The sequence below is a fragment of the Sinohyriopsis cumingii genome, chromosome 8 (assembly GCF_028554795.1).
Source record: "Sinohyriopsis cumingii isolate HCF-2022 chromosome 8, ASM2855479v2, whole genome shotgun sequence".
In the NCBI taxonomy this organism is placed as follows: domain Eukaryota; kingdom Metazoa; phylum Mollusca; class Bivalvia; order Unionida; family Unionidae; genus Sinohyriopsis; species Sinohyriopsis cumingii.
The window spans coordinates 5090311-5109754 of NC_142968.1; the positions used below are offsets into that span (position 1 = coordinate 5090311).

The following is a 19444-nucleotide window of genomic DNA, read 5'->3' on the forward strand; positions in this document are numbered from 1 at the left end:
GGGTGGAATTTCATCCCGTCTCCTCTTTGACGGATTCCGCTCCCATCGAGTTTGAAATCAAAGGACAACCCGAAGATTACATCGATCTGAATAGCAGTTACCTGTACTTGAAAGTCAAAGTAACCGAAGCCAACAACGGTCCCTTAGACAACGATGATGTAGTAGCTCCTGTCAATAATTTCATGCATTCCTTGTTCAGCGAATTGGACTTGTACTTGAATAACAAACTGGTCAGCAGCAGCATGGATACTTACCATTACCGAACGTACCTGGAAAATCTCTTGACGTACGGAAAAGAAGCCAAGAACACTCATCTGGATGCTTGCGTGGTATGGAAACCTGACAAAGCGACTAAGTTCAACAGCATTACAGTTGCTGGGGATGATCAAAATACAACGGGATTTGTAGAACGACGAAAGAATATTGCAATATGTCGTAGTTTAGAACTGATGAATCGTTTGCATTTGGACATGTGGCTGCAAGAGAAGTATTTGCTCAACGGAGTGGATGTCCGCTTGAGACTGAATCGTAGCAGTGACGCTTTCCATTTGATGGCTGCTGCTGGTTCCACTTACAAAACCAAAATCGAAGAAGCCAAACTCTACGTACATCGTGTGGAAGTGTTACCTAAAGTGGGAAAAGACATCAGTCACACCTTGAGCAGAACGACCGTCAAGTATCCGATACGACGTGTAGAAGTGAAAACGTTCACCATTCCCACTGGACAGCGATCTATCATCGAAGATCATCTGTTCCAAGGACAGTTACCCAAGCGTTTAATCGTTGGTATCGTAAGCAATGCAGCTTTCAACGAAGCCTACAAACCCTTACCACTTTCAATCCTACGATGTGTCCAAGATTGAAGTCAGTCGCGATGGAAAGACCTTGTGTACCCGACCTTTCGAACCTAAATTTGGTGCCGCGAAGAATTATTTGAGATCGTACTTGTCCCTGTACGAAGCTACCGGTCAGTTAGGAACCAACACCAGTCATGGTATTACGTACGATGATTATGCAGGAGGCAACACTTTGTGGGCTTTTGATTTCACTCCAGACCAAGGCAGCGACGAGGGACATTTCCACACTATAAAATCGGGTCAGATTCGTGTCTAACTTCAGTTTGCTTCAAATCTAACAGAGACGGTGAACGTCATCCTGTATGCAGAATTCGATAATACCATAGAAATCAACAGTTTGAGAGAAGTCATTCTAGACTATTAGAAGCCATCGAAGACTGTTATCCCTCTTTACAAAGTGAAGAAACTTTGGAGATGGAATGTGAGGAGACTGTGGAAGAATCCCAAGACAAAGACGAAGAAGTTATCATGATGAAGTCAAGATAGCCAGAACAAGAAGCGCATTTAGTCTCCTGTTTTGCTACAGTCCTGGCAGAAAAAATGAAAGAATTGATCAAGGAAGAGTGTTATGGATGTCACAACGATCATCCCAGTCAAATTCAACACGACAAATGCCTGATGCTGAGTCAAGAAGAAAAATTGGACGAGTATCTGGACGAAGCTTGGGGTCTCATCTCGAAAGAAGTCGTGTTGCATCAGTGGTATAAAGGCTTGCGTGAACATTCTTGTCCTCCATTAACGCCTCTGGAGATCCGTCGCATCGAATCTCTCTTTGACCAGAGTAAGAGGTCGGAACTAAACGCCTTTTACTTGTCAGACATTTTCCAAGAGAAAGTCAGGATCGAACTGATCACTTATCATTACCTGTGAAGAAGAAGAAAACAAGACAAACCATGGATACGTGGGAACTTTATTACCTTTTGAACCACAGTTCGTACACTGCTTCTTCAAATCCTGTCGTCTGTGCTAAAGATGAACTCCCTCATCGCAAACCTCAAGACCATCAAGCTTATGTGATCAACACGGACGACAGTCATCTCCCAGGAACCCACTGGATAGCTGTCTACTTTCCTCAAGAAGGATGTATGGGATATTTCGCTTCGTATGGATTGCCTCCTTTGGAAGACGATATCATTGACTTTATGAGAAGAGATGCTTAGACCACTCGATTCAATAATGTGAAATTACAAGGCACAGATTCCTTGGTGTGTGGACAGTACTGTGTGTATTTTCTGCATCATCGCAGCCTGGGCTATTCCTTAGAACATTTAGTGACTCATTTTGATCCTCGTTCTTCTTCTAGAAACGATGTGAAATTAGATAAATGGTTTTGTGACCATTATGCTTATCTTTTGTCTCAAGCTAGAAAACGTAGTGTCCATCAATGGCCTAATGACTTCCAACAGTGGAAATCACAATTTCATTCACAACGTTGTCAGCCCTGTCCAAAATAATGTGTTAGTTGAAAAAAAAATGTTTGTGATTTGAAAAAAATATTTGATGTTATATTGAAAATTTATTGTTAAAAATGTTATAGTTGTTTGTTAGTGTTAAGTGATTTTGAATAAAAAATGTTGTGTTTTGAAAAAAAATGCTTTTGTGGTTTGTTTGGCTATAGGAATCTTGATTCATGCTCTTTGACTTCTTACTATCCCTCTCATGACACTTATGGAACGTTCCGGCTCGAAAACCATGTAGGGATGTTTTCCTTCACGTCCGCGCTTTGACTTTAAAACTGGGGGGTAGCCTCCAGTCTAACCATCCATTGTCGACTCATCCTCCTAGGAAGATGTGCTCCAGACTAGCTAAGCTAAACGAAGCCTACGTGAATTTGCATAGGGTCAGACACAGTGTGATACCGAAGCCAGAAGAGATAGAGAATGTGAGAATGTTAAAAGTCACTGAAGGCCTAATAGAAGAGCTCTTCAGAGAAGAAATGAACAGGGAGAAAGAAGAATGGACAGAGAAGTACAGACTTCAGAAACAGCAGAGAGAGAGCAGCAACAGCTGTAACAACAGCAGCAACCTGAAGCTGACAGAGGCTTTGTCGATTGTCGTATCGATACCAAAGAGTTCTTCTTCTCTTTCCGAAGAAGCAGACCTATCGTCAGAACGTCTATCGTCAGAGGACGTCGCATTCTTAGAATATAAAAAATCGCCCTAGTTTCAACTTCGCACACAAAAAACAGCCCTTTTCAGGGCTACCCCAATCTCTAGAAAAGAAATAACAATTGATTGCCTATAATAAGTTAAAACATAGAAGTGCGTGTATAAGCACATGAATTATTTTTCTTAGTTACAAAATGTGTGTGAGTGTGTGTCATTGTAAGCGATCACGTACGTTTGTGTGGATAGTAGATGATGATAATGTTTTTTGTTGTTTGAAGTGTGGGAATAGTAGATTTGGGCTTGATTTGGCTGCTTTACGTATGTGGATAGTATATTATTTTTTTAAATGAAATTTTTTTAGAATAGTGATGGGTAGTATAAAAAAGTGAGTGAGTGTTTCTTTTAGGTCCGCGCGTTGTTTGGTCATGATCTAGGTAATATAAGTTTTGTCTTAGGGGATGTTTTCCTTCACGTCCGCGCTTTTAGTATAAATTGAAAACTAATCGTCATTTGGGCTACCCATCGTCGACCTGTTAACTGCAAGACAATGAATACAAGGACTGTGAAACTTCTAGAACTCCATATGCACCTGGAATATGCCAGGCGTATAGTGAATGAGCTGGCTGCAGAGGCCATAGTCGAAGAGGGAAGGATAAAGAAGGAAGAGGAGGAGAGAAGACAGAGGGAAGAAGAAGAAAAGAAAATAGGAGAGAGGATGACTTACAATATACCAGAGACAGAGGATTGGGGTGCTGAAGCCAATCATCCTCCCTCTGCGCTCCCAGTCAAAAGAGTGAAAAGAGATTGGAGTAGAAGATATGTGTGTGGTGCCAGGCCTGGAAGGTGCCATCATTAACCAGGTGCCCTGGAGTTCAAAACAAACAGCCCTTTTCAGGGCTACCCAAATCTTTAGAAAAGAAATAGTAATCCATTTGCCAATGCGTGTATGTAGAGTAGTGTGAATATAAACGCTGCCTCTTTTTTACTAGTGTAAGTGTATGTGTTTATGTATATGATTGTGTGTTTATAAGCGCTAGCATAGGTTAGTGTGGATAGTAGATTATTGGGTTTTGATTTTAATGCTTTGCGTGTGTGGATGGTAGATTTTGGGTTTGTTTATTGCTGCTTCGCGTATGTGAATAGTAGATAATATGAGAAGAGAAAAGTAGGGGATGTTTTCCTTCGCGTCCGCGCGTTGTTTGGTCATGATTTAGGTAATATAAGTTTTGTCTTAGAGGGATGTTTTCCTTCACGTCGGCACTTTTCGTATAAGAATCCACAACGTTCGTCGTTCGCACCATTCTACAAAGAAAAAAAAAGATGGCTTACCTTGATAAAATGAAAAAAATTGCAAGACGTGTTGGACAATTTGGCCATGATGGAGCAAATGTTAGTAAGACTGGACGAGGATCGCTATTCTTACAGTCCCCATCGAGTGAAGATGGAGATCAACAATTTAAAAAACTAAAGGAAACCATTAGTGATCTGTTGAAAGAAATAAAGGAGGAGAAGGAGGATGAAGAGGAAAGGATAAGGATGAGAGCATGGAACGAAAAAATTGAAAAGGAAGAAGAAAATGAGAAGAGGAAGAAAGAAGAGGAGGAGAAGCAGAAAGAAGAGAAAAAGAAGAAAAAGGAGGAAGAAAAGAAAGAAAAGAATAGAAAAAGTGTAGGACAGAAAATAGGAAGCTGGTGGATAAATAGAAGAAATTAGAAGAAGAAGAAGAAGAAAACCAAAGGCCCTTTTCAGGGCCACTCCAACATCTCGAAAAGACCTTGACTTTCATTACCTACCCCCCATGTTTTTATTTTTATTTTTATTTTTTTTAAAATAGAGACCCCTCCCTGTTTCAATTTTTTTCGCTTGTTCCATTTCCATAGACCCATCAGGTCGGGACCCTATTAAAATAGGGTCCCGACCCTGTTCCATTTCCCCTTGAGGCTAAACAGTCCCAAGATTTTTTCCATGTTAAATTCCCTTGAGGCTAAACAGTCCCACGATTTATTCCCATGTTCAATTCCCCTTGACGCTAAACAGTCCCATATTCCCATGTTAAATTCCCCTTGACGCTATATCGTCCCAGGGGTTTCCGTAATGTTAAATTTCACATTGACGCTATATCGTCCCAGGCTGGTTTTTAATGCTAATTCCCACTGACGCTATATCGTCCCTATTCCGTACTTATAATGTGAGTCTAAAATTTTGTTTATATTTGGTAATTCCGTATATTTATTTTTCAGACGATACAGGCGCTCCTTTCTGTTTCGAAGTGCACAAAATCTAAATCAACTTTAAAACTTATGAAATAACATTTGTAGAAGCAACTAAACTAAATGAGTAAGAAACGTGCAAAATGTCTTTCATTTTCAAACCATGTTATAAATAAATTTACGCGAATATTCAGTGGAACGAAAAGCAAAATTCATTTCGTTTAATACCCCTGCTGCCAATTATTTTAAAGATTATTCAAAATATAAAAATGTAATGGACTTTAGAAAACAAACAATCTTTCTACCGAAACACAAAGGTCAAAATTACGAAGGGCAAAACCTTTCAGAGATGAGCGTGAAAAGGTCAAAAGCGTCTAGTAATCAGCCATTTGTCCTGGTACTAAATACGATATTTCTGTTGCTGTGTATAAAGCACGATAAAAATGATGTACGTATACTTTACGTAGAATGATGATTTTAAGTCTCCCTTCTTGACATGAATATGTCTAATTCATGGAACATTGGTGAAAATTTGTCCTCTCACCTACGCATGTACACTTAATGAAAGTGAACCTCTTGTAAGTAAATGTTTTATGACGGCTTATTATATTCAATAATCCACATTCATTTATTTCCTTGAATAAATTTCCGTCAGTGAGACCAAAACATATGAACTATTTTAGGACATAAAGCTGAGTTGACTTCTATCAGATTGTCCCTCTTTGTACCCATTACAAAACAGCCATCCGATTGATATACATACTACGCATATGTGCATATAAATCCATTCCCACCAAGATCAAATTTATAACTACTTAAATCAATCTTTCTAGCAGAAAGATCCACTTAGATTGTCCTAAACGAATAACCTGGATTTTTCGGAAAGATATATGTTACGGATTACAATAACACTGTGTTCAGCGAGTGTCGTATTTATAAAACGAGACTTAACCTTCCCAAAATTGTAAACATGTCGTGAGTGCAAATGATCGTTCTGGTTATATATCTGGGTCGTGATACTTTTGTGAGCTAAAGCAGGTTGTAGGTCGAGCACAAATTATCTAATACCGACTCTAGAAGACGAAGATTACGTGGTATAAACTTTGCGTTGGAAGAGCTAGTTAATTATGGATTTGCTGTGCACAGCAGAGACCAACAATCATACCATTTCCGCTGGTTCGTTTAACTTGTGGTAAACGAGCAGGATGGGCAATCCAATGATATAAAGAAGCTTACCCATTTGCATGTTATATAAATACCCCCTACTCAAGGGTACATTCACCACACATCTGATTCAGCTTGTATCAATGATTCTGTTCTACATTTTCCCAAATGATATGGCATTGTCGTTTATTGTGACACCAATGAATTTTATAGCATTATCTTAGTTTAGAATTTTGCAAAGGTATAGAACTTTCGGAAATAGCATGTCTCTATAAACAGAGCCCGCATAATCATTCAATCAGAATTTAGAATATTACTTTGCATAAACGATTTCCCCAGCCTCCAAACATAACATCTCAAATGCATTGAAGAATGAATAAATAAAAAACAAAGCGAATTGTTTTGAGACGGTACATATGAACCTAGCCGGAATTGTATTATTAGTTGTAAGTTTGTACGATAATATATTAATTCCTTAATCCAGATACACTTTATTACATTTAAAAAATGTCCATAGGTTTAACATTAATAATACCAATCTTATTTCAGATTTAGAATGCCCTGTTGTTGAGAAACCTATCAGCTCTACTGGAGCCAATACACATTCAGTTAATTTTACATGGAACTGTTTAGTGTCGCCGAATGAATATGTGGTAGGTGTAACGTGGTCCAAGGGGAACACACCTATGGCCATTGCTAATAACAGTACATTTGAATCCATCGGGAGTTATGTAGGAAGAGTGGAGAGATTTGGAACGTGTGGGATTTCACTCCATACCATTTCAATGAATGACTCTGGGTACTATAATATAACCGTTCTTGTAAGGTTACCGAACGGTACCCTACAGATATCTTGCCATTCAACCTACCTGCCAGGTAAATAAAGTATTTAAATCATGCATGTCGACCCTACCTGCCACGTAAGAAAAGAATACACACAATATCAGTCGACTTATCTGTCAGATAAATATGGCACAAATAAATAATATCATTCAGTTTGAAGGTATACATGCTTTTATAACAATAGTCTAGGAAAGGTGACAAAGGTCAAATGGCAATCTTGAACATGTGATGCCCAGAATATCTCACAATAGTTATTTTAGTATTGGTATATTAATGGTCAGTTTATGGTCAGTTTAATGTTGTATTTGATGAATAATTTTACCAGCTTTTGTTATCATCAACCGGTCAAACATTAATGTTCTTGTCCTTTTTATAATTTCTCTCTCGCACTACATATCCTCTCTGTCAAACAAGTTGTAATCGTTAGGTAATTGCGTATTCGTACACACATACCTGTGGAGATATAAGCATTTCTTTCTTTTGTTAGATGCGCTGATTGGTATTGCAAATTAATCTTATGAAATAAATGTCGTAGAAACAACGAAACGAGCATATGTTTTCAAGTAAAGTTACACAAATTACCATCTTAATAATCAGAAAGAAAACACTACATTATTCTATTTAATATCTTCGCTGGAATCATTTTTTGTCAATAGATAATGACAATATCGAAGGTAATGTCTTTTAAAACACTTTTAGTGGGCAGTGCATTCCTACAGTTGTGTAAATGTTTTTTGTACTCTGGTCGTATATATATATATATATATATATATATATATATATATATATATATATATATATATATATATATATATTTGTGTGTGTGTGTGTGTGTGTGTGTGTGTGTGTGTGTGTGTATATATAAAATAACAACGTCTGTCTATCTATCTATCTATCATTTATGTTGAGAGTTAGTAGCATTAAAATACTTGCCCTAGGAATCGATACAGACCATAATTTTACGTATTTTGTTCGAGTGTAAAGCATAGCAAAACATCTTAAAATAACATTAGTCGGATAAATTCTGAACATGAAAACATATTATTATATTAAACATTCCGATATGGATGGCACAAAAAATATTGGTTAGATAATGTCTGTCATTCGAATAGATCTAAATGAATACACAACATATCACTTTTAGCCGAAACAAAAGGGCGAAATCTTTCGAAGCCGAGCTAGAAAGGGGCCGCAGTGTCTCGTAGCCAGTCATTTGGCCTGACACTAAGTATCCAATCTGTGTTACTGTGCTGCAAAACACCAAACTTATGTACACTGTACTTTAGAAAATGCTTTTAAGTCGCTCTTCTAATTGGAAAATTAGTTATTACACGAAGCAATGAGGAAACTTGGTCTTCTGCCCTTCGCACGAGAATGTATCTTACTGAAAGGTGAACTTTATTTCATACAGAAGCTTATAGAATTCCATTCTTTTCAATTATTCAAAGTCACACGGACACTTTAATAACCTTTACAAAGCTACGTGTATTTTGTGGACTTAGACCTGGGATGACTTAAATGTGCGTTTTCACACTTGTATCCGTTTGCAAACATTGTCATCATTTCGATATTTAAATGGTTTCATTCCAACATTTTGCATTCAAAGCTTCTCAAAGCAACTTTGCAACCATTTAGAAAAATTACTGAACCAGAAAGATTAAAAATCAGCGTAGTGAACGTTTGCGAAGCCGGTGAAGCAGATTACAATATCTATGATAACAATGAATGACCTGTGAGTTTTGAAGACAAGACTTAGTTTCTCCTTGTCGTAAACATGCAGAAAGCGCAGCTGATTGTTTTGATTATTTATTGGGGCTTGTCTACGTTTATGAGGTGTATCAAGCTGACGGTTGACCACAAATTATCTGACAGAAAGCTAGGCTACCTTTCAAGTTTGGTACATTTAATCATGATACGGATGCACGGCGTACAATAAATTGCTAATATAAACTGATCTATTTATATGTTTCAAGTATCTCGACGCCTATTTACGTGTTAAATGTATATCGTCTCTTATTTACATGTAACTTGTATCTCATCCCCTCTTTACATGTGACATGTATCTCGGCTCCTATTTACATGTAACATGTATCTCATCCCCTCTTTATATGTTACATGTATCTCGGCTCCTATTTACATGTAACATGTATCTCATCCCCTCTTTACATGTGACATGTATCTCGGCTCCTATTTACATGTAACATGTATCTCATCCCCTCTTTACATGTGACATGTATCTCGGCTCCTATTTACATGTAACATGTATCTCATCCCCTCTTTACATGTTACGTCTAGCCAGGCTACACAACAGAGCATGCCTTTCATCTGATTGCTTATATTATTGACTCTGTTGTGCATGTTCCCAAACTATTTGTCATGATTCTTCTTAAATTGGAAACTAAGAAGATCTCTGTTGACATTTTCACACCGGAATGGATTTTTAAGAATGAAGAGCGTTTGCGTCTCTCTCTCTCTCTCTCTCTCTCTCTATATATATATATATATATATGTATATATATATATATATATATATATAACTCATGCATGTTTGTTGTTGTTTCTTGTCCAAGTGAGATGATCACCTCTCGTGGCAATCTGCAAAGTGAGAAAGAAAGTAATATCCAGGAAACACCGTAGATCTATAAATAGATAAGTTACTAATGCATCTCCAGTTCCTTGTATCTGTCGTGCAATCGCCATGTCAAGAAATTCATTATTTTTGAGTTTGTTCACTTTCTGGAAAATAACTTGTTAATTTTCACAATTGACTCTATGCCCTACGAGTCAAACTAATCTGGTTTGAGTTAAATCTATATCTTGTTTCTGTCGTAAAGCTCATATGACAGTCGTTCCCAACATTTGATGTCCGTGACCCTGAACGAGAGATTTTTTTGAACTACACTTTCCTGTTTCCACATTTTAATAAGTTTTGCCACCCTCAGAATAAACCTGGTGAATCTCCTTCACCCTGCAGAACTAACTCGAGTTCCTGATTTGGATCAGGAGTTGGGGATTGGGACTGTTCATTGTCATGACAGAGTAAGACCCCATGGTAACAATGCATTTGATACAAGTGTTTACAGAAGGTGGAGAAACTTTTTTGTGAGTTCATGATTTATGACAACTGGCACTCGTTCCCAGCCCTAAAATGAGCACAATATTAGCTTTTCAAACATGTATTATACATTTATGAAAATATAAAATAAACATTATTTTTAGTTTATTTGTCACGTTGATTTGTAATGTTATTACAAAATCAATTTTAATCGAAGCTAGTATTGATAAATAAAACCCTTATTTCAGTTTTTAAATGCCCGGTTGCAAAAGAACCTATCATCTTCATTGGCGACAATACACATTCAGTGATTTTTACGTGGGACTGTTCGTTTTTGCCGATTGAGTCTGTGTTACGTGTAACGTGGTTCAAGGAATATTCATCCGTAGCCAGTGCTGTCAACATCACATTTGCACCTCACGGAAGTTATGCAGGACGCGTGGAGAGATTTGGACCATTTGGGATATTACTCCATAACATTTCATTAAATGACACTGGACACTACAGCATTTACATTCTTATGAATCGGGGCTTTAAAGACAAAAGTATATCCGACACAGAGTGTAAATCAGTCTACCTACCAGGTAAATAAAGTACAGAAACATGTTATCATTTCGATATATATATATATATATATATATATATATATATATATATATATATATATATATATATATAGTTTAGAGATATGTACATATATTTCAATTTCCAAGATCGGTACAACATATTGACATTAATGTTCTGTTTTGTATTTCAGATTTCAGTTCTTTATCATGTTGATTATCAAGTAAACTAACCTTTGGCAAAATTAATAAATCCTATAAGAAGGAACTCTGTAAAAATGCATAGGTTCATTAAATACCCGTTTAACCTTACATGCTTGATGTTGCGGTCGATCCACCCGTTCAGTTTGTATTTCCGTCACACATACCCATATTCTAACAACTTAAGAGCCATCTTCAAAGTCTTTGAATAATACTTTTAAAAATCCAAGTTTCTTTCGAATTTCATTCATACAGTAAAGTTACCAAAAATTAGAAATCATAAAAAGTGGGTTGTAATATACGCTAAACTGCATTCGTACTTTGTTCTGAGTCAAGGGAGAGAACTTGTTTGATATGGCTGACGAATACACACTATCTGACGGAATCGACGTAAACCATACGCATTATTAAACTCGTACTTTCGCAGACTCAGAACAAAAGTCTTATGCAGTTTTGAGTATTTACATCTCTTTATGCGTACTGTGAGCTCAAAGCATACACAATTTTATAAAATAAAATCATTGATAAAACATCTTTTCTCAATATTTTTATTTTTCACAAGCGTTGCCGGAAGAACTCTTGGGAAACCATGCTTGGAAAGTGCAAATGTCTGCTAAACATGAGCCTTCTTCACTCAATGATCAACAAGGGCCGAGTAAACTGGAAGTGGGGCTGATATGTGGGTTTGTTCCGATGACAATTATTGGATTAGGTATAGTTTTATGGTGCTTTCGGAGTAAAATATGCAACACCAACCATATGGAAAACGGAAATATGTCACCCGAAGACTTGCAGATGTTGTAAGCATCATGTTCACAACGTGTTTCTGGGAGAATTATTTGAAAACATACACACTTATCATAACATGTCCCTTGTATCTCTTTGTCCTGGTATGAGACTGGCTTGTAAATTTGACTAGTTTATACAACAGTTTAAAAGTTATGTAGGTACAGATATTGTTATCAGAATTACTAAAACTTGTCATTTCCAAACGCACATATAAAATTTCATTTACTTTCAGTACTGGTAAATGTTAAATAAAAACGTAGACAACTAATAACTTTTTTAATAGAGCCGTGTGTGCTTTTAGTTTTTTTAATCTTAAAATTTGCAAACAAAACTGAAGAAAGTCAGATATTGATTGCTGTATATAATGTCCAGAATTTTAAAATTATTTTGAGTTATGGCTATACACGTGATGACGGCTTTGGTTTAGTAAATATAAATTTTAATACAAGAAATACAGGATTTTTTAAGGTGAGTAACCAAATGTGAAAGTGTTCCAGTCTTACATGAAGTATACTCTGATGTGCGTAGATAATAACAGCAATAATAATAATGGTAATAATAATAACAATAACAATAGTAATACTAACAATAGTAATAGTGATAATAACAATAACAATAGTAAAACTAATAATACTAGCAATACTAAATATAATAATATAAATAATAACAACACTGAACGTTATGCTATTACTAATGCTACTCTTACTACTACTGCTACTACTGTTAACGATGGTGTGATTTAAATTTTCGGGGTCCAAATAAGTCAAATAAATATGTAGCAAGATACGCATTAGACATCCCTTTGTTACAAGCCTCTATGCACAATATCAGGATTCATACTGTAGAGAACCATTTTGGTGCAATTTTTCTAATTCATTTTTATTTGCAGGACACATCATTGATTTTTGTCCAAATATTGCATGCACTTATCTTATGTCGATATTTTTAAAGGATTCCTTTGTCATCGTACTTAACATTTTTTCGCTCTTACTTTGAAATTATACCAAAACTCGCATACGAAAATGTCCCCGAGGGTTGTGCGTCCATGAAATTGATGTGGTTTAATAGGTAATGTAGGTAAATCAGTTTGACTCGGTTGTGTTTTGGGAAGTATGTCTTTGTCAAAGATATAGTACATTCGAATTATCAATACTTAGACGATACATGTAAGTGTCATTTTTATGGACAGAGTTATGGATATCACAGTAAAGCGTGCTTAATAGTCTATACGCTCTTTATACTGTCGTCAGTTCTGTATGATCGTATATATTTTACGCGAACCTTCACGCAACAACCAGAAACACTATGCATCGATGTTTCGAAAAGTAGTTAAGTGAGCTTATTTGGGGTCATGTCATGATTATATTGGCGCCATAGGTTTAACACCAGGGATACGGTATTTAGCCAAATGAAATTATATAGACGCCCATAGATTTAACATGCTGGAGAAAGTTTGGTGTCAAAGGTGTTTAAGGGGTCAAAAAATGGTAACGAAATGTTTTGACACACTAATATACAAACACATGCTATCACTCAAAAGGGTAAGGCAATGTTTATAAAACACACTAATATACCCCACATGTATACAATCACATATAATCACACGAGGAGGCGTATGTGGTTTTTAAGACTTAGTTGTCAACAACATAGGCATAGACAAACAACTACATAACATAAAAAATTGTTTTGGTAAATACGATTGGTATATCTTTATCTAGGGATCTGTATGTCCCTAAAAAGGGCCTTTGGAGCTGCTAACCAAAGTTAATTAACAAATACAACACGGATTCAGTGATCTTCTTCTCCTCGATTTTGTTTGCACCGTTGGTCGTAGAGCAAGACCCGCTTCAGACACCATTGCCTCTGCACATAAATTCTTCTCTTCCGTATCGCCGTTTCCGTTTTCTTTGTGATGGTCCACGATGCCTCGACATAGGCAAGGTAGTACGGGTTAAACTGCGTAGAAGATTAAACACTAATCGACATCTTGAGTTGCCATGGGTACAGGTGATAAAATGGAACAATGCATTTGTATACATAGCCAAAGTCCAAATGATTTCAAGTCCTTAAGTGTTGAAACAGGAAAGAAACAAAACAACACCCCTAACAAAAAAAAAAAAAACAGAAAACAAAACTCCAACGGTTCTTTTTAGGTACATGCATATCGCGTGTAAATTAATGATTGCAAAACTTAAATCCATTTTCTCATGATTTACTGGTGTGTATAAGGGTGTTTAAGTATAATATTCATAGTGCAGAAAATTAGGACAAAGCGACTTTGCAGTATTATAATTTGAATCACATTAAACATTTCATAACATTTCTTTTTTATTTCTTTATTTCAATGACTTCTGTTTTTGAAACATGCTACTCCTCCTCTCGTTCCTCCTGCCTTTTTCTCTTCTTTGTGGCACATCACCTTGTTTCCTGGAGTCCAATATCTTTTCTCTTGGCTGATATTTCAAGTGTCTTGACTTTTACCCTGAGATAAACATACTGTAGTCTTATGCGAAGTATACTGTATAATGACTCTATGTATGGTTCTCTCTAGGAAGCGATCTGATTCGACTCCTACATCTTCCTCTTCACAGTCTGAAAGCTGAATTGATAATATATTGTCATAGGGTGAGAAGCTTTCTCTCTCACTCCTTATAATGAGCGTGTGTGTGTGTTTATGTGTGTGTGTGTGTGTGTGAGTGCGTGTGTGTGTGTGTGTGTGTGTGTGTGTGTGTTTGTGTGTGTGTGTGTGAAACGAAGCCAAATCATATTTTATAATTGAGATGAAACAATCATCCTTTGCTGAGCATTAAACCATAAAATAAAACAAGTGGCGGCGGAGACGACTTTCCGTGTCACCTCATAAAGGTACCTGAAGTGTTTGCCCAAGTAAAAGTATGTAATTTGCGAGATGACATGAGTGAATCTGAACAAACGCCATCAAAATTTGTCACAAGACAATATAGTCTAGATCCACCAAACAATAAAGTCATTAGCTCCCGAACATTAGTATGACATTCGAGAAACGCAAAATTGACCTCCACAAATTTCAGAACCACGGCTTACACATGCACTGTGAAGTTTAAAGAATTTAAGTCTGAACTGCCATCCGAAAAGGCAGCAGGCTTCATTACAAATTTGTGGCATTCTTTGTTAGGGACATTGAAAGAACAATGCTGAGCTAAAGATGGCGATCGTTTGAGATTCTCCACTACTTACAAAAAGTCGTAGTCTCCTATGTAGACCGAGTTTAGTACAACGGCAGAATTAATAGCGTCCAAAATCATCGACAAAATTCAGCAAGTCCAAGAAGCCAACCGTCGTGGGCGAATGTATACCGACAAGAGTGAGACCGCATACTGGATACTATAAAGGGAGATCATTAGAGGATCGGACAGAACCAAACAACGATGAGAAGTAGAACTCCTGTTACATCACGAAGGTATCTCTAAAGAGACAGTGTCTAGCGTTCCTGAAATTTAAAAAATCTTCAAATCTTCTTGATCCCTCGCTATTGGTTGAAACTGTTTCCTCAAATGGTTCTGGCACCTGCTTCGTTTGAGGACCGGATTGCTAAGATGGAAAATACATTCACGTGTATCAACATCAAGAGCATGCTGATGCCAGAAACGTATCCCATTCTTTCTTGGATACCAATACACTGCTGCGAGAAATCTGACCCAGTATTTTGCAGTCGGGTCATATATATATATATATATATATATATATATATATATATATATATATATATATATATATATATATATATTTATATTTATTATTGATCTGTATATTTGATTTAATTAAATCTAATTTTATTGTTTGTAAGTTTAAAAGGCATTTTATTTTCATTTTTAAATTTCATTATATGTCAAAATGATGTAGTTCTGTTTGTTAGGAACTTCTATTTTTATACAAAAATAGTTTGACCTTGGCTGTTCGTTTTAGTAAACACCAGGTGTTGACATAGATTCTGACCTTGATTCAAAATTTGTTGCAACCACGTCAAAAGTCCTATTGTTATTTTAAAATGATTGGTTGTTGCCGAGCCCATGATGGGTCTTATCAAGGACATACAGGGGCTACCTGAGATTTTTATATGTAAACATGACCACGTGATCCTTATTCGGGGCGTGACATTCAAGTTTTAAGCCATCGTATTAGAGAAGTAAACACATTTGATCAATTACACTGGAAAGTGGCTGTTGTGCCGTTTGGAGTTATTTCAAATTATTTGGATTCAAAAGGGTTAATTCTTTTTTTCCTGGAAAATACGTGTGCTCATGTGCGATTGTTGAACAAAGACAGCTCTTATAAAAAATTATTCAGATTTCCAAAACCGGAGTAATATTTCTTGTTTCTAAAAGGAACTGTAGACTTCAACAATACAGGTTACAGCATACGTCATCGTCTTCCGTCTTGAATTCTTCGTCGGGACTCGAACTTGAAATCATTAGAACATTTTATTATTAGGACGTCTAACATTTTATTCGTGGATTATTCTGGGATTATTTTTGGATTTGATTCTTAAAACCCGTAAGTTCATACTTTTTCATTTTTCCAGAATTTTTCCAGGGAAATAAACTAGTGTATTTTTTCAAAGTTTGTTGTTTTCACTCTTTCTTGTGTTACTGTTTATTCGAGCCTAAACACGTAACATTATATATATATATATATATATATATATATATATATATATATATATATATATATATATATATATATTGCGGAGAGAGATGCCGGGACTCTATGTCGTCCAAACCATGTTTTCCTGATGGAAAATTACAAATTCATTGTTCAACTTCCAAGCGATCCTTTGTCAGTCCTACGTTGTTACGAACATTATTACTTAAACAAAGTTCAGCAACAGAAAATTGTTTACAAATTATTGAGACTGCTCTCCACTTGAGTACATTTTATTGAAACAATACCTCCAGGGCACACATTTGAAAATAGTGGAATTCGAGCATCATCGCAACATACAAAAATATACGAGCGTACTGGAAGAAGGCTTTAAAGCAGAACAGCACACAAAGACAAAGAAATAAGTGAAATTTATCTTTTTTATTCGGAATGTGCAAAGGAGACTTGCATTCTCGTTCCTAATGTCTGCATAGCCATTCGTGCTTGTGAGAAACGTATATAAGAACCTATAGTTTTTCATTGTCCCAATTCTACGAGAAAGTAAAAAATATCTTTCTTGCCGATTTTGTCAAATGTATCTTAAACCTTGCCGACGATACTTGGTGAGAAGAGGACATCCAACGTTACCATGGACGGAGCGAAACTCATCGACAGGAATGTGAGACAAGTACAGGCTAAAAATGTTATGAGTTTTTTTGGGGGGCCATGCATTTGAGAAGAATGAATAAAACATTTGGAATGACAGAAATGGCCAAATGCTATTTCCACACTATTTCAATACCGAAACTAAGCAATTCGTTTGTGCTCCTACATTTGTCTGAAGTTCCCTATTATGACCTGACGGTATGCACACAGAAAAACGAGAGGCATTTTTCGCTTGGTTAAAATCCCACTCTTTAAACCCGTTTGACTTTCTTTAACAAGAAATGTTGAAATATTGGCGATCCGAACTGGACATTTTATACCTTTGCTGTGGAAAATTTCGACAATTATTTGATCATGGAATATCGATACTTTGAAGGAAGTATCCACTAAATTGTGTGGGCTACTGTACAGGAAGAATGTTATGCCGTGAAAATACTAATCATCATATCTCATGAAACTTAACTCTCCTGCAGCAGTTTATATTCCGTTTATGCAATGCGTTTGCCCCATTGTTTGTGTATAATTGAAGATAAATGGATACAACATGCTAATAACGGTCGAGGAAAGACAACTGTAAGTCTTTATTTGGAGGTCGAGGAAAGACAACTGTAAGTCTTTATTTGGACAGATATGATTTCGATAACTCCCAGATCGTCTATAAATTCAATAGATGCTTATTTCACGGATGCTGGATGTCTCACGTGTTTCCCTCAACGAAACTGCTAGAACAATCTTGTCTCAGAGTTTTGCATGTAACGATACCAACGACGCCCGAGGGTAGAAATGGTAGAGATATTGTAGCACGAGTATGGTCGTCGTTTCAAAACCGGTACTTAGACGCAATGAGGACAGTTATGACGTAGTAGACATTTGACTATTCAACGTACAAATAAGTTTGCTTTTGGAGAAGGAACCAATGCGACTCGCCTGATGTGCGGCGGAGCCGAAACTCAAGAAGAAATCAAATACAACGCGACGTATATTCTTTCTATCTTTGGGTGTGTAAAATTGCTAGATTCCTTACAGGACGCCCTGAGATATTAAGGCAACACGTCGGCGTGAAACATACTGTTTAATACAGAAGACTGATCAAATACAAAGTCTTATCTTCAACTCACTGGTACCGTCCTGTCTTACCGCTTACCGCATCATTGTCAAGAAAGCTGGTGTTTCCTTATGCAGTACGAGTGCTGAAACAGGTCCTCATGACTAAGCTCATTGTAACAAAGACGAAGAACGCGTTTTTGACAAGAAAGTGGATCTTAACTGTTAAAATGTAAGCAAAATCTTCATCTTCAGACCAATACCGTAAGAAAGACGATTCTCGTGAATGCTCTTTCTCAGTCTACGTTAAGAATTTCTCAAACTGAAACAATACGTTCGTGTTTATCTATCTTCATATCAGATTCCAGAAGGCAAAATTAATTCAAAGAACTGTACCTTTGTTTAGAAGGCATCATGGAACACGTGGAAAAATACGAAGGAAAACGATCGTTTGACAAAGGCAAGCTCAGTAGTTATTGGGAACGTCCGATATTATTCAGGACGGAATAATTGGCGAATCCAAGTCGTAGCTTTCAACTAGTGGATGACAAAGGAAGAAGTATGAAACACATGGGGATCATCTATGAAGATTTGTATTATGAAGCAGCGACAACGTATGCACTTTCGGACGTGTTTGAAAATGTCATCTTTGCTGCGTACAAGACAGACAATATCCTTTTAAAATTGTATGTTGTTATTTAAACTGTTAGGAGATTGAGTCATCTACTTTGACACCGACAGTTGTATGTACAACCATCACCATCATTGCAATCAACCAAAAATCAAAGGGACCGCTTAGGTGCATGGACGGACGAACACCAAGAAGACACTATCGTCAGTTCTGCTAGCGGTGGCCTCGAATACTACAGATACCAATACCAAGATCGACATGAATAAGACAAAGGAAACACGCTTTGTTGAATTTTGACGTCTTGAAAAAAGCTGTACGATCTGGACAAGATCGAGGATTACGTGTGAAAACATTCGATTCACATAAAATTGTGCATTTAGAACACCTCCAAATAATATATCGACCTTTGGAGAAAGCCTATGAAATTATACACCAATAAAGAGTGCGACATGTGGACAACAACAATGAAACACAAGGGCATGCTGAGGCCTCGTGTGAAAAAGAAGAAGTTTCAAGACTAGCACTTCAATGTGAATACAAAATCTGACCAAGAAGGATGATGAAAAACTTGACAGAGCAACCTAGTGAGGGATCCAGCTTGAAGTTTAAGTTCATTTTTTAGACCGGCACATTTTCTCCGATACTGACGAACTCAACACAGCAACCTAGTGAGTAGATTATTACACACTTCA

General features: G+C 36.7%; 1 protein-coding gene across 1 annotated transcript in view; it reads left to right on the forward strand.

The window, feature by feature from the left end:
• The window catches only part of LOC149792884 (uncharacterized), a 126286-nt gene extending 112175 nt beyond the window's left edge, over positions 1 to 14111 (forward strand). The window contains exons 11-13 of the mRNA XM_089968919.1: positions 6890 to 7216; positions 10487 to 10822; positions 11565 to 14111. The gene's annotated coding sequence lies outside the window, so the exon portion shown is untranslated. The remainder of the gene's footprint in view (positions 1 to 6889; positions 7217 to 10486; positions 10823 to 11564) is intronic.
• Positions 14112 to 19444: the final 5333 nt, after the last annotated feature.